A 12,489-nucleotide genomic window follows, 5' to 3' on the forward strand; every position below is an offset into this window, starting at 1 on the left:
ACTTGGGCAAAATAGGCAATTACTGTGAGTTACGGTCGTCGGTTATATTTACTTTGCTTCTAACAAAATTACAACCTACTAGTGGTTCGCCTCACGTTGCTCAACTTCACTGCCGTGACGTTTCTGCAGGCTTGAGCGAAAGATGTCTGTTTTTCAGGTGAAAAGCACACAACTTTATGAAACTGATCTCTACCTGTTTGAAGCACCGCATTAAAATATTTTACGTTGCGTTTTGAGTTAGTGCACGGAGAAACACAGTGCAAGAAGCCCTCGAATGCTTCCAAGTCTTCTTTCGCCTTCTTTGCAGGGCTAACCGTGGTTGTTGAGCTCTACTACGCGAAGTTGTCCGTGAAGCACTGTCGTAGACGCAACGCAGATGTATTTATATAGGTTGTATTCGAGACAACTCGGCGCTCTCTCCACTGCTGGACGATACAATGTTTTAGTTTGACCTAGACATAGGGGTGCCATTACCATTACGTTTGTTTCATTTCAGTTACTGGGGTGACCCTGCTGCACGTGGAACAATACACGTACTTGGACACATTCTGTGATTACAAATTACTCTTACATGCAAAAACTAATTTTAAATGCACATTTTCCTTTAAGAAAATGAAGGTGTTTAATGTGGACAATACACTGACAAAAGCATTTTATTCTGCTTTAATTCATTTTCCATGTAGCCTCAGTTGGGAATTACCAGGCTTTGTACTTTCCTAAGAAATACAAGTTGATTCAGTGGTGTTATTTAAAAAGAAAGACACCAATCTGCAGTAAGTATCTATCACCTAACCACACAGGTGTCATAACTGATTTCATTTTACTATTGTGTCATCGCTGACTAGCATATTCTGAAGAGTGATCAATAAAATACAAGAGAAAAACGTGCAATACTCCTTTTCCTTAACTCTGTCCTTATTACATGCATTGCTTAACAAGTGACAAGTTATACGCTCAATGCTTACAGAATATTTAGGTTTTGACCACACAATTTTACACTAGAATGTACCAGTCACTGGAACGTTTTATATGGTTCAAAAATGACACGTACATTTTAATAACACAGAAACACATAATTTGAATAATTCTCTCAAACACTTCTTAAATTTTGATTTAGATCACACATTTATTTGCTGGCATTTGTTGGATATTAAATATGTACTTTGTCTATGTGTGTGCGCGCGTCCGGTGTGTGTGTGTGTGTGTGTGATTGTATGCATTATTGTTTGATCAGTGTTTTGCACTGTCATCTCAGCTCATACATTGTTGATCATACAATATGAGTTTTGCTGTCATCTCTACACACTGGTGTGTTGCCATGTGGACACCAGCTACTGATGTTGTGAATTGGAGTCAGGCAGGTCATTTTGATCAGGATCAGGACACTGTATGTAATTCAGTGAAGATTCTATACAAGTAAGTTTTGACCAATGTTATATAAACTTTAGGTAGTAATTTATAAAAAGAAATTTATGAAATAGTCAAAAAAGAAAAAAAAGAAACCCTTTGACTTGTGAAAATAAAAAACAAGTTATTTGAAGAATACCTGGAAGACCTTCGTGTGGTCTTAGCATTCTGTTTCCATCCGATGTCCTAAAGGTCCAAAATGACCTGCCTTCACTAAATCTCTAAAATAAAGCTGCTTAATTAAACTTTAAACCACAAGTTTATTTTTTATGACAATACAACTTGTCATTCATCACAAATTTTGTGAATATCAGGGTTTTCCCTCCTCACACTGCAGAAAGACTGTATTTAATCAGTGGGCACCGTTCATTTATATTACAACACACATGACACAGTTGTTTTCTATTTCTATGATCTGTTAGTCATTGAAATGTGTACTCATGGTTTCAGCAGAGAGAGACTTACCACCTCTCCCCATGCTTGTTTATTTCACAGCAAGACACACTGCTGGGTGCCTGCTAGATTTATGGCCTTGTCAAAGTTGCCTAGATAAAGGGGGCAAGCCAATTAGTGGCTCATTTTACGACAGTTCTCTACTCTTATCTGCAACATCTTTATAGCCACTTACTATATTTCTCATTAGTAATATTGTCTCTTTTTTGTGTGTTTGATTGTGTGTGTTTGTGTTTCTGTATTTTGTGGAATGTAAATAATTTTATAACTGCTAAGTCAAAAACCATCTAGGACAAGGTTCGTACCCTGTTTGTGTACAACTGTCCTGCAAATATGAACAAGACAGTGTTTTGCTTTTTCCAATGTTGGAGTCACTGGAGGTACAGTCATCAAATTTCAAAATGAAGAAAGATCATTTACAACTTTTTTTGTGCTGTTAAACATAGCATTAAGTCACATTTGATCCTTAAGACAACAGGAGGGTTTTAATGAAAACATTGGAAACACATAGAAAAGAAACAATAAGGTTATTTATTTATTTTTTACCTATGTGCTCTGTCAGGTTTAATTAAAGGCAGAGCTACTCACTGATTTCTGATTATGCAGTTATAACACTCAAAGAAATGTACACGCAACATAATATGATAATGCGCTTCATATGCCACCAAACTAATTACATCTGGGGTGCTCTCCTTACTGAGGGACTACAGTGAAACAATGTTTCATCTTCACCCAGACTGCTTTAAGTTCAGCCACTTGGCAAGCTGGCCCGCCCCCTGTATCTAAGCAACTTTGACAAGGCCATAAATCTAGCAGGCACCAAGCGGTCTGTCTTGCTCTGAAGTAAACAAGCACTGGGGGAGTGGCAAGTGTTTTTTTTGCTGAAGCCATGAGTACACATTTCAATGCCTAATCATGCAATGTGTTCATTTAAAAGCCTTTCTGTTTTTTAAGGATCAAAAGCGATTCAAAGCTATGTTTAACAGCACAAAAAAACCTAAATAATGTTTTGTTCATTTTGAAATCTGATACCGTTTTGGCCAAAGATCCCTTCAAGCAACTCAAAACTGGACATTGCGAAGGTGCAAGCTCTTACGCTCAAGCAAACGGTGAGTACATGGTGATCGGTAATTGCAATCAAATGGAACCATGCGTTGTCCCATAATTAAAAGTGTATCATTAAGCTGTTCAGAAAAAGACGCTTTAAATATGCTTTTAAATTTCAATTAACGTGACAATTCTTACTAACATGTTTTCAAAACCCGTATATTAATGCGCCTTTCAATAAATCTTAACGAGGATACAGAATTTTATTTCCATTACAGTACTTTAGAATACATTCTGATATCTACGGTCCGTAATATTTTCTTTGCAGTGGTAATTTTGCGCTTTTATGTGTGAAACAGGTCGGTATCCTTGAGGCTAAAATTCTGGCCCAAGAAATCTTGACCAAATTGTCCCCCTGAATGGGACCGACTGCGAGCTTAAGGATTTCCCGATCGACGATTCAACAGAGCACGCCAAACTAACTCTGTGGGACAAGCAGATTACTGAAGTGAGTGCTTTGAAGTCCTACAGGTTAACAAAGTTGTCCACAAGAGAACAGCAAGAAACAAATATCTGTCGGGGTCTCCATCCACCACAATTACAGAAATTCGTGCAATTGAAGTGGCTGAGTGCAGCACACAAGGTACGAACGAGAAGCGCGCCGAGTTATTCTGGACTGTTGCACAGGTACGACTGCTGCAAACTAATGCAAAACTTGTCCTGCTACTACACAACGTACAAAGGCAGCATGTCTCTGACATAGACTACACCGATCACGCACTAACATCATTAATTCAGCATTTAGTGCGTACTTCACCGAATACAAGTTGGGCCATCTACTTAATGATGAGGAGGATATAGAAGAACACTTTATTAATGTGGCTGAGTTCAATGTCCCTGTCAATGAGGACGCCTTGATCACGTCCACCAAGTAGCGTTTTAAACAGAATCAGAACACTTGTACCAAGATTGACTCTCGAAAACGCTGTTGTTCAGTTGAGGGTCTGGTTGCCTTTTTTTTTTTTTTGGTGAATTGTGAAAAAATTGTTTCTTGTTTGTTTTACGTTATATGTTTCAGTACGCACATTAGATGCTGTACAATTTCTTCGTTTTAGCTGTTCAATTGTTTGACGTGTTTAATGTAATCTTTACTACATTTATAATACAATATTTGTTCTATTGATTGACACTGTTCAGAAGACGTGTTCCTCTGCGAGATTTGTCATTTATAATTCTTATTTAGGCTATCTGATTGTCACGCTGGTGGTGTGGTGCAGGACCCAAGTGCAAGACACGATGATGACGGTGACAAACGGAGGACTTTACTGACAAAATAAAGATGAAAATACAAGTGCAAAACAGGACCAAAAACCGATAACAAAAAGGTGCAGCGTAACAGAGTGCAAAATACGCAAGCAACGATAGACAAAGGACGAGGCAAACACTAGAGCTTAAATAGACGGAGAACTAAACAGGGCAAAACAGGATTGGTTGAAATTAACAAGGTTAATAATGAGACAAACAGGAACAGGTGAGGGGCTGAGACAGACAGAACAAGAGCACAAAGACCGAACAAAACAAAATGGAGGTGCAGGCTGTGACACTAATGTACTTGTTTACAAGCTTGAGCGTTTTTGTTGAATGTTTTGTAGCCTATACAGAAATGAAACACTATGTATAATTAAAACACAAATTATCACTTGACACTTCTTTTAAAAAAAGATTTTTTCCCCCTTTCAGTTTGCGTTTGTTAAGTGATTAATGCATTCGTTTTATCTGTTTGTTTTAGCCTAAGGATTTGGCATCCAGTTAAATGTTTGCTGATGTTTAATGTGTGTATTTGTTATTAATTTGTTCTTTACCGGGGGGGTATTTCAGAAAGCGGGTTTAGTGAAAACTCTGAGTTTGTTAACTCCGAGATGAAGGAAACTCTGGGTTTTCCGTTTCAGAAAGCGAGGTAACTCAAACTCTGGCTCAGTTACCGTGGTAATTGACTTTGTGAACCTAACCTGCTCGCTGGCAGGTTTTCTTCAACAAACCCTGAGTTTCTCCCTAGCTCCTCCCTCCGGCTGAACCTGAAGCAGCTGTCAAACATGGCGTCTCCTTTCGTCGCTAACCCGATCGGTGTTGAAACCAAATTAATTCGCATAGCCTTATGTCGGGAGAGGACTTTGAGACCCCGATTAGATGTATTATCATTCCCTGATGACTACGCAATCGAGCGTTACCGTTTTTCATCACAATCTATCATTTATCTGAACAACTCCAGCCTACATCTCTAATATTAGACGCCGTGGACTTCTTGCTCTCAGGTCGGAGCTAATTCTTTGCTCTTCATTTTTTTCTTTTTTTTTTGCCGACGGGAGTCTACTTTATAACACTGGCAACGCCGAGTATATCGGGAAAGCAACTGTTTGTAGAGCCGTAAAAAAGTGTCCCTTGCACTTAAACGGCTACTGCACATTTTCCTAGTGTCAGACCTCTATGGACCATCAAAGAGGAATTACACAGGATTGCAGGTGACTGATGTGGAATCATTCAGTTAAAGGTAATGATATTTTAAATTATATCGTGTTCATGACATTCTCTTGCGACCTCAGACTGGGATCAGTCTTTAGTTTTTATGTTGCAAGGTTTCCCAGTGTCATGGGCTGCATCGATGGCACACAGATCCCTATCACTGCTCCTTCAGTTAATGAAGTAGAATATGTGAATAGGAAGTCTTTCCACAGCATTAATGTGCAGGTACACTGACTATTGTCTTACAGTAACAAAGCCTATACATCACAATATACTGCAACTAATATTTCTCATTCTCTGCACTGTCAAGATCATATGTGATGCAGCGCACTTGATCACAAATGTTGAAGCCAGTGGCCCAGCTCTGTGCATGATATACGAATGTATCATTAGTGTACCCTGAGCAACAGATTTGCACATGGGAAGTAAAGCTTTGCGCAAATACCATTCCTTGTCTCTCTCTTTTAACACCCTTAAGATGTATGCACTATATAATTACAGGAGAGTTTGATGGCCACCTGCTTGGTGACAGAGAGTACCCATGCCAGCCCTCTCTGTTGAGCCCTTACCCTGACCCTGAGCTGGGCCCCCAACAACATTCCAGTGTGGCCCACTGCAGGACTAGAGCCTGGGTTGAGATGACAAAAGGCACGCTCAAAGCCCGGCTCCAGTGTCTGCGTAAACTTGGGGTAACCCCAGAGATGGCGTGTGACATTTTTTTGCCATGTGTTGTTCTCCATAATAATATTGCCACAATTGGAGGAGAGCAGCACCCTGCCGCACAAATGAACGATCCTGAGGAAGACAGTCCCATCCACCCTGCAGATGTCCTGGATGGAGGAGCCGTCCGAGAGAATTTGCCAAAAACATTTCACACATTAAGATACCACCACCCCCAGCAGTCAAATAAAGAAAAATCAGTCACATTTTATTTGGGCTTCTTTATTTCCTACAAATGCAACAATTACTATATTTAGATTGTTCCAACAATTAACAATTCACCTGTGACCATGCACCCACCTCTAACTGCTGTTCCAGTAATTGAATTTCAAGACAGGCCATTTGATCTGCCACTGCAAGTGCATCATTTCTCAGTCAGTTTTAGCCATTTTCCTCTTTAATTCATAACTGAGAAAACATAAGGATGACATTAAATTCTACAGTTCTACATGCAGAATTAACCTGGCATTTATTGAACATCTCACTGTGTCAGTCTGTGTTGTGGAGGTTGATGGACTCTCCTCCTAGTAATGCCCAGTCATGCTCTGTTAAAAGGATAAGAACGTGTCATCCCTTCAATATGCATTTTAAACTCAAAATTCCACACAAGAATGTAAAAACATTTTAATAGGGACAGAAATATCAGTAGCTACCATACATAATATTAATGTAAACCACAGTAGGCCTTTCTTAATCCCTCTGCGGCAGCTGTGATGAAGAGCTTTCTGTTTCAGTATACTTTAAACTACTATAATTGGCAAAATCTCTGGGAGTATTTACAACCCAAATGTTAATCTGCTAAGATTAACCACCAGGCGAGAGGACATTTGTGTGTCTTAAAACAGCATTCTGTTGGGGGTTAAAGCTACTCCAAGTTGAAATAGCCACTGAATGACATTTACTTGGTTTAATATGTCAAATATGATTAAAACCAAAATGGGGTACAATCATGAGCCTATAGGCCTAAGCAAAATGTGTCTTACCTGTTTGAACTATGTTTTTATATTTCATTTTCAGCGGCTGTCAAGTGCGCTTTGTGCCCGTGGGATTGCTCCTAAAAGAAAATAGAATTTTATTCAATTACATTCCACCACTTCCACCTGTAATATTAAAAGAAAGTGTGCTTAAATGTATAGACTTCTGCATTCAAACCTACGCATTGACTCGGGCAGCAATTCTCTCCCACGCCAATTATCTCGCCTTTGCCGATGCAGGTGGGAACCGAACCCAACTTCTTTTTGTTGGGAGGCGACAACGCAACCCGCTGCGTCACCGTGCCGCCCCAAAGTGTGCTCACACTCGCCATAAACACCTATCAGAATTTCTAACTGCAGCGGGGTGAAGTAAAACGACTGTTGTTTTCGCCGGTCGCCATGGTGAATCGTAGTATCGGAGCTCCATTGATGATGGCTTTTTATAATTGTCATGCACGCGCTTAACTCGGAGTTAACAGACCCAGAGTTGATCGAACCAACTCAGATCAGCTTTTCTGGAACCGAAAACTCAGAGTTTCCCATCTCAGGATTCATCAACTCAGAGTTCAGGATTAAACTCAGAGTTGGTTAAACCCGCTTCCTGAAATACCCCCCTGCTTGTGCTTTTCTGATTCATGTTGAAAATATAGGAACTTCAGTGTTCAATTACTCTTTGACTTCTTTTAGAAACCGTTCCTTCCAGTTCATATTTGTTGAGTTATTTGTTATGAATAATGTTGAAATCTATTTGCTGCACAGTTTTACAGTGTATATTTTTGTAGTATAGATTACATTAGAGTATTCCAATTCATATTTAGTTTTTAATCGATTGATGTAGCGTCCGTCTAGTAATAAACGTTTCGGCTACTCACCGTTTTGACTTTTCCCGGTTAAGGTGCGCATCGGTACGGATTTTACCTCTTTCAGCTTGTTTAAGCAATATTTACCAATGTTTGTTATTAATAACTGATCAGCTGTTATCTCAGGTCTGTGGTTTCAGTACACATAGGCTAACTAACAGAGCCAATACATTTAATAATTATAATCAATGTGTTTGCCTTATGCAAGAAGCGGCATCTAGCGACCATTATGTGTCAGTAACAGTGTCCTTGTGTGATAATTCGGCAGTCTATTAACCGCCCAATCGCGCTATAAGACGATAAAACCAGCACGGCGCTACAAATTGGAATTCACGGTCAAAAGACCGGCGTTTGGCGCTTCGAGTATACATAGGTTTAAAAAAAAAAGTAGAATTTGACAGCTTCAAGAAAACGTCCTCTCCGTTTGATATTATTTGAGTTGTTTGCTATGGATAAAGTTAGAAGCTGTTTGATGCAAAGGTTTAAAGCGTGGATTTTCGGTGATATAACTAATAGAACCAATACATTTTGTATTTGCTTTGTGCAAGAATCGCCATCTAGAGGTAATTCTGTGTCACTAACAGTGTCTTTGTATGAGACTCGGCGGTCTATTCACGGCTTATCCCCGCCATATGTAAGTAAAACCAGCACACGTCTCAAAGGATAAGTAAGTGAACAAGTACTGCTCCTCTACCGTGTATAATGATAAACTGTATCTTGGGTCTGTGATTTGTGTTTTAAATTACACTAAGCCTGTAATTTTAACATAGCCTGTATTAACCTTGACAGATCCCCTCCAATACTGAAGTCTGCTCACGATGCCCCCTCCCCCCCACAATACTGATATAAAAATATAAGTAATGATAATGATAAAACTCAACGCCTAAATTATATCATGTATCGAGCAGACCCCCCCCCCCCCCATATTCAAATGTGTTGAAAATGGCGCCCGCCTCCTCACACACATATATTGATATAAAATATTATTATTATTATTATTATTATTATTACTACTACTACTACTGATAATAATAGTAATAATAATAATAATACAAATTGCTATACTACCACAGGCAACCACGCAACGCAGTCCGAAATAATCATTACCAAATGTAATCATAATCGTAACTAAACTCCTTTAATGTTCCCATCAGCTGTACATGGGACACTCATTACTGTTACACCGTACCAGTAAATACACTTCACTTCAGTCAGCATATGCATAAAAAGTTAATGTACACGTCAATACATCATTTGGCGTCCGGACTGTTATTGTGCAAATAATTAATACGTTGCTAAAAACAACAACAAAAAAAAACTCTCAGTAATTACATCGGTAGTAAACAACCGTTTTTAAAGGAAATACACAATGTGCCAATACTTAACCACCATTAAAGTTAGCTATCATAGCTAAGTTACCTGCAAACTCCATTAGTCACACATTAGCGACCAACAAAAGTGATCACACGCATACTCACCTAACGTTATTGTTTATATCACGTTATATATATCTGAAAACCTAGGACAAGTTTAAGTAAAGTGTCAATCATTTATGTTGCACTGCATAGTAATACCTTTCATTTACGAAATATCGAAACTATACTGTACAACTGAACCTCCATATTATAAACACCATTAAAAGTCCTTGTTTGATTAAAGTGCAAACAGTTTTATTTCAGTCTGCTTTCATTAACAGTAAGTGCCATCATAAGCAACAGAAAAGTTGATAGTGACAGTTATCAATTTTTTTGGCAACCTCACAAAAAGAGAAGTAAGTTAACAGTTCTGACAAACTGAATACACTCAGATGACAGAAGTATACAGTAGAACAAGAGATGAGTTAGCGCTTCTTAACATAATAATAATTGCCATTCAAATCAGAGAACATAAATCGTAATCCATTCCTCGACATCATCACAAAAAACACTACTTGTTTACTGATAATATTTCTTTCATGTTTACTCTGGTGCATTCAGAAAAAAAGAGAAAGAGAGCAAAACCAAAACGATGCCAACAAAACGAAAAGCAACTGAAAATGAGACAAATGCGAAAAGAAGCAAATATTGATAATTAAAATGATACTGCAATCAAAGACACTTTTCAGGTTAAAAAATCTACAGTACGAGCTTAAGTTGATCATGGCCAACTATCTTAGTCTGAAAGTCCCAATGATAGCCTCACACACAAGAAGAAGCAGTGAAAGTAAGGCAAGATTCAATTGGGCTGCAGCAAGGTGTCATAGCTTAGTCTGAGGTACTGTGGAGGCCCCTAAAAGTAATAAACCTCCCAATAAAACAGCCCTATTGCTTCATTCCCTTTGCAATACAACACAAGAGAACACTTCTATTATGATATTTACTGCTTAAACTTAATTGCCTTAACCAAGTTAACCACTAAACCACATACCTGAAATATCCGCCAGTTGTTTTGCTTTGTATTGAATTTTCAATTTATTTATTTATTTATTTATTTTTGGTAAGCGGGCAGACCCCCCAACATTTGGTCTGCTGCAAGATTGACATCATCGCTACAACCTTGTAAGTAACAGAATCAACAGTTTTAACTAATGTAATCAAAATCATGTTTTCTTAGCAATTTCAACCTACCAAAACCAAGTCTGTAAGTTGTATAACCCAAATATTTAAAATGTCAATTGTGTGTAGTACAATTTTGAAAGACAGGTGTCTGTTGATCAATGTTTTTGGACTATTTGACATTTCCAAATTAATGTGTACAACCCAGTTATAATACACAGCTTATATGAAACAAAGCAAACTATGGTTTCAGCATGTTAAGAAAACATGTTTCCATGTAGTGCTGTCTATTGTTTATATTTATTATATAGCCTATTTGATAACAATTTACCTGCCCTTAAAAGCAAACATTTTAAAGATAAATTCAAATGCAGTTTCTCACAAGAAAACCCATCTTCTAATCAAGGCTATGTGGTAACTTAAATTGTTTCTTCAACACAATTTAGTGCATTAGGTGTGCCAGGAGATCAAGAACTGTAGCAGATGTACATACAAACTGATTGTATCTTACCAACTATGCCATTCATACATTAAACTATGTATTTATTTCCCACTTAGAACCTGATATGTTATGATATATGTGGGAGAGTCCCTGTAAGGCTGCTTAACGCTAGTAAAAAGCCCATAACACTGATCCCTAGGACACATGTTGCAGAACTCACCATTCAATACTCGGACAAATAACTCTCCTTCTGCCTCCTCAAATGCTAAAACATCCTTAGACACCACCTCTCGGGGTTTACCCGAGAACTCACTAAACCCCGAGAGGTGGTGTCTAAGGATGTTTCAGCATTTGAGGAGGCAGAAGGAGAGTTATTTGTCCGAGTATTGAATGGTGAAGTGGTGCAGACACCAGGGGAAGCAGAGCCCCTATCAGTACCAGTGCAAGCTAATCTTCAGGGCCTTACTCCTTCCCAGGTCCAGAGGTTGAATGAGCTGCTGGAGAAACACAGGGCAGTATTCTCCAAACATGATAGCGATTATGGTTACACCACCACAGTAACGCATCATATCCCAACTGGTGAAGCTCGGCCCCTCAAACAGAAACACCGAAGGGTCCCTCCTCACGTGTTCCAGGAGTTTAAAAAGCATGTGCAGGAACTGGTAGCACAGGGGATCCTCAGAGAGAGCAGCAGTCCTTGGGCTTCACCTGCTGTGATCGTGATCAAGAAATACAAGTCAGTTAGGTTTTGTTGTGATTACCGAAAATTGAATGAGGTGACCTACAGGGATGCCTACCCCCTCCCTAGAGTTGAGGAGTCGCTTGACGCCCTTGGCAAAGCACAGATGTTTTCCTCACTAGATCTGACAGCAGGGTATTTCCAGGTGGCAGTCAACGAGCAAGATCAAGAGAAGACAGCTGTGACGACACCTTTGGGTTTGTACCAGTGGACCCGCATGCCATTTGGCCTTTGCAATGCACCTACAACGTTCCAGCGCCTTATGGAGGTGGTGTTGGGTGACTTGGCATTCGATGTTCTTGGACGACATCCTTGTCTTCTCAAGCGACTTTGAGAGCCACCTTGAGAGATTGGATCTTGTGTTCACTCGTCTTGGGGAACATGGCTTGAAGCTGAAGGCTAACAAGTGTTTCTTACTTAAAACAGAGGTGAGGTTCCTCGGCCACATTGTGTCTGCTGATGGCATACAGGTGGATATGGAGAAGGTGAAGGTGCTGGAGAACTGGCCAGTACCTAAAACTGCAAAGGACGTTCGGCAGATCGTCGGGTTCATGTCATACTACAGACGTTTTGTCCCCAATTTTGCGCAGCTGGCGAGGCCACTACATGCTTTGATGGGGAAAGCAAAGAAAGGAGGTAAAGGGGTTGCGCCTGTGCCTTTTATATGGAGCGGGGAATGTCAAAGTGCTTTTGACAATCTACGGAAGTGCCTAATGTCTCCACCCGTTCTTGCGTACCCAGACTTCGAGCTCCCCTTTATTCTTACCTCAGATGGCAGTCTTTCGGGGCTTGG

The sequence above is a fragment of the Chanos chanos genome, chromosome 2 (genome assembly GCF_902362185.1).
Source record: "Chanos chanos chromosome 2, fChaCha1.1, whole genome shotgun sequence".
In the NCBI taxonomy this organism is placed as follows: Eukaryota; Metazoa; Chordata; class Actinopteri; order Gonorynchiformes; family Chanidae; genus Chanos; species Chanos chanos.